The 4,511-nt window shown below is 43.7% G+C and overlaps 1 non-coding gene across 1 annotated transcript; it reads left to right on the forward strand.

Moving 5' to 3' along the window:
• Positions 1–1,169: 1,169 nt before the first annotated feature.
• TRNAN-GUU (transfer RNA asparagine (anticodon GUU)) lies at positions 1,170–1,243 on the forward strand. The gene has a single exon. It is a non-coding gene; the product is annotated as a tRNA-Asn (tRNA).
• Positions 1,244–4,511: the final 3,268 nt, after the last annotated feature.

Consider the following 4,511-nt stretch of genomic DNA (forward strand, 5'->3'; position numbering starts at 1 on the left):
GTGAGCCTTTGTTACAGTTCCCTCATGTCTGAGATGTTGTTGCTTGTTGTGTGAACCTTTGTTACAGTTCCCTCTTGCCTGAGATGTTGTTTCTTGTTGTGTGAGTCTTTGCTACAGTTTCCTCTTGTCTGAGATGATTTTGCGGTTTCCTGTTGTGTGAGTATTTGTTATTATTTCTTCTTTTCGGAGATGTTGTTTCTTGTTTTGTGAGCCTTTGTTACAGTTTTCTCCTTTCTGAGATGTTGTTTCTTGTCGTGTGAGCCTTTGTTACAGTTTCCTCTTGCCTGAGATGATGTTGCAGTTTCCTCTTGATGGATTATTTGTTACAATGTCCTCTTATCTGAGATGTTGTTTCTTGTCGTGTGAGCCTTTGTTACAGTTTCCTCTTGCCTGAGATGTTGTTGCAGTTTCCTCTTGATGGATTATTTGTTACAATGTCCTCTTATCTGAGATGTTGTTTCCTGTCGTATGAGACTTTATTACAGTTTCCTGTTGTCTGAGATGTGTTTCTTGTCGTGTGAGCCTCTGTCACAGGTTCCTTTAGCTGCAACTCTGTTGCAGTTTTCCACTCTCTGACTTAGTTGCATTTCCCTCTTGTCTGAGATGCTGTTGCAGTTTTCTTTACCCTGACATGTTCTTGAGTTTTTCTCTCGAGTGTGACGTTGTTGCGGGGCTCCTACTCCACGTCTGGTTCTTGAAGGACCAATAGACTTTGGCAGAAAACTAGGCACGAGTTGAAGCCCTGTTCTGCTGATAAGAGAGTGAAAGCAGTGACGTCACCAGTGCGTCATTAGTTCTAGTGCAAGGAAGGAAATACTCACCTGGCGGCAATTTAAACTGTGAAATGCAGCAATACTGAGGCTTCCTTGGGCTGCTCAGGCCTCTGGCCCCAGTGCCACTGCACCTGCTGCATCAGTGGGAGCCACGACCCCGAGCGAGGGAAAGGTGCGCCGAGAAGCGTGAGAGGGAGCTAATGAACAGCACATCGACGAGGCAGTGGAGGAAGGGAGGGGGCGGCGGAGAATGGAAGAGAAATGTGACTTCTGCGCTTGTCTCGGGGTATTCTAGATCTCCACGTATATATCTACTCAGATAATTCCTAAGGGGAAAATATCAGAGGTATACCTAGAGAAGGTACATAGATCATCAGTCTCGCAGTTCATCCATCAGTCTCTGTGGCGCAATCGGTTAGCGCGTTCGGCTGTTAACCGAAAGGTTGGTGGTTCAAGCCCACCCAGGGACGATGGTTTTATTTACGAGCCTCTCATGGTAAATTTGGAAGGTTTTCGAACTAATGTCACCCGGAAAATTCGTGTTCAATATTGCTAAAGCGCGCTGTTAATTACAGCTATTACGCCTGCCCAAATACAACTTCTAAAATAAAGATAACTAAAGAAATTAACTTTACCCTAGTAATGATTTGATAGTGTTATAAAATATCACACACATCTTTTCCAGTCTTTTCACCCCAATATACTATTAATTTGTGAGTATGAACATTGTACGAGTAAATTAATTCGCCCCTCTCTGTGCAAAATCTTAATTCCTCTCACTGTGTGCAAAGTTGTAAAGCAGCAGTGCTGGCTGCACCGACTCTTGGAGGCGGTAGTGTCCTGTGTCCGACCTTGGGCTGTGCTCTATTTTTGGTCACAAGTAGGAGGGAAGGGCGTCGAGTCACCGGCCACACCACGCGCTTTATCTTTGGATTCGCTGTCTCAGTTGTTTGAAGTTGACTCTGCCCCTTGTGGGCTTTGCTCTGGCTTCGAATATAGAAACTTCACCGCCCTTGCATTTCATAGGGTGTGCCCTGGATTGAGTGCTGGGATAAGGGCCTGTCCACAGGGTCGTGTCATGGCTTGATTGGAAGACCCCCCCCCCCGGATCTTTCTTGGTTCAGATAATATAGCTGGGCAGGTACAGAGGACATGTGTAATGGCTTCTTCCCTGCGCCCCGAAGTCTACAGCCTACTGCTTCCGCCATTTTTTGCCAAGGGGGCATCGGGTCCAATGTTGGTTGCACACCCAGCCGGGGTCGAATGAACTCAATCTTTGTCTGACATGCAGTGGTGTAACGAAACTTGAGGGGGCCCCCATGCAAAACAAATGGAGCCCCCCCCACCCCCCCGGTGGCCCAACCCACCACCTACCACTTTGCCCCCACCGCCCAAAAATCGGGCATATTTTAATTTGAAAACCTCCAAAATTTAAATGAAATGCCTATATATTGTCTTTTTCAAACTTCTAATGAGAACATGGTAAACCCTCAAAAAGCAGATTATTTAACTGAGGCAGCAATCAGAACAATGCAGAGGAGCAATCCTTTTGTCTCAGGAACTGCAGCAATCAGAACAATGCCAAGGAGTGATCCTATTGTCTCAGGAACGGCAGCAATCAGAACAATGCCAAAGAGCGGTCCTATTGTATCAGGAACTGCCTATGACTGAAGAATAACTATGAAGGGTCTGAATTAGACTTAACATTAACGGACAATAACATGAAACTATGAAAGACAAACCCAAACCTGCAATTCCATAAAAACTCGACTGAATCAATGGTGCCTAGTGACATTTGAAAGTGGTGAGGCGTAAACCTTCTGTGAGAGAGCACCGTGGCGAGCAAGCGCAGCGAGCGAACCGGAACAAATAAAGCAGGGTTTGGACGATTCTCTCATCGAGGAAATTTTGAAAAAAGAGTGGGTCAATTGTGCATTTTCAAGCAAAATTGAGAAGTAAGAAGGTTAATAAAGCAATTGTGAAAGTACAGTTATTACATTAATAAAGGGATGTCATATAACAACAACATGGTAGCTGCTTATTCAGTATAACCACCGTGCTTCATAACAGACTTCAAGATACAATTCTGAGAACCTCACAGATTTTTTTAATTTAAACTTCAAACAACTAAACAAACAACTAAACAGGTCACAAACTAGCAGCATTCAAGAAGAAATGTTATGATTAACGTAACGTATAGTTTACTTTTTGTAGACAAAATCTCGAGAAGTAGTCACTCTGCACTTCAAAAAGTGTTAATGTTTATATAGGAGGAACGCGACCCAAAAGTATTAGCGCGGCTGGCTTTACATGAGCACGCCAGTCAGTACACACGGAAGACACAATCAGTATCAGTCAGTGTCCTCCCTCCAGTCCTCATACACACATAGTCAAGCACTGACTGGGGCGCTCCTGCGGTAATTGTAATCAGGCAACTCTCTCATCATCAAATCTGAACTTCCCTCTTCAGAGAATGCACTTGCTTTCTCCACATGATCCATGACCTTCCTAACATAACAAACTAAGGCAAAACCGGCTACAGTTGTTCTTTTCTAATGTATTCTGCTCTGAGATTTCAGGAGAGAGGCCTATTTTCATATAGTGACCCAGAGTACACATATACCACCCTTTGCTGCACAAACAACCTGCAGATGTGATGGAATGATAGATCAATTGTTCTTTTTTCAAATCTGCTGATGCACTTTTGAAATCGATTTTTATGCTCACTTTCCCCCACATGCATCTCCGTGACATATACTCATGCTTCAAATGCTGTGAACACACTGCCTACAAGTAGAATTTCACTATTATTTATAATATATACTAATCCACATTGCACTTCTCTTCATCCATACACCAACTACCTCTTTAGAGTGCAGTTGTCCATTTCTGGCATCTAGAGAGAGAAGTACCCTTAAAAGTGCACTGTAGTGGTGCATCCCTACTCTGTTAAGTGTACACTGCTTGCCAGCATATCACTTTAGACATCAAGCTCCCCACCAAGGGGTAGCTAGACAGATAGCAGTGATACCAAGGGAGCAGAAAGAGACAAGTGAAGAATCAATACGTTCTCCTCAAAGATACAATGTAAATTTATATTCCGGATATACCCATGCCCCATTGCAACAACACCTTCAGAGAAAGTGTGATACACCCATCTGGGCAGTGACAGAAATCTGACACAAGTGCAACAGAGTGGAGAATTTTCAGGGGAAACTCCCAAGATGGTCTCACTTGATCAGGGGCGAATAATTTAAAATAAGAGGGGGCAGGAGAGACTCACAAAGCAAAAAAGACAGGAAGCCCAGGGGACCGCGCCTTATGGAGGAAGGAGAGTACTGGAACTGGAAGAGGGTCGGTGCAAAGGCTGACTGCTTAAACAGGCAATCAAGAAAGCAGGGAAAGACCTTGCCAAACAGTAGCAATCTTAGCATTTTGTCTCAATAATACACAAGGCCACTGAAAATTGAAGCTCTTTTCATTATCACCACCATTAGCAAATTGTCATAATGAGAACACATTCTATTATTTGCAACAGTCTGATTTATACATCATCAGTACTTTCGTTTCGATCTCTATATTGGATGTAAATCTTTTTGCACCCATCTTGCAGAGGATATAGTTCATGCTCTGCAAAATCTCAAATATGTAAAGACAAATCTCGCACCTCTGCCCTCCTTCCACATTGCACACGGTCTGCACACGAGCTTCGTACATATATGCCATAGTGTTCACATC

Source organism: Lissotriton helveticus, chromosome 12 (genome assembly GCF_964261635.1).
Source record: "Lissotriton helveticus chromosome 12, aLisHel1.1, whole genome shotgun sequence".
Classification (NCBI taxonomy): domain Eukaryota; kingdom Metazoa; phylum Chordata; class Amphibia; order Caudata; family Salamandridae; genus Lissotriton; species Lissotriton helveticus.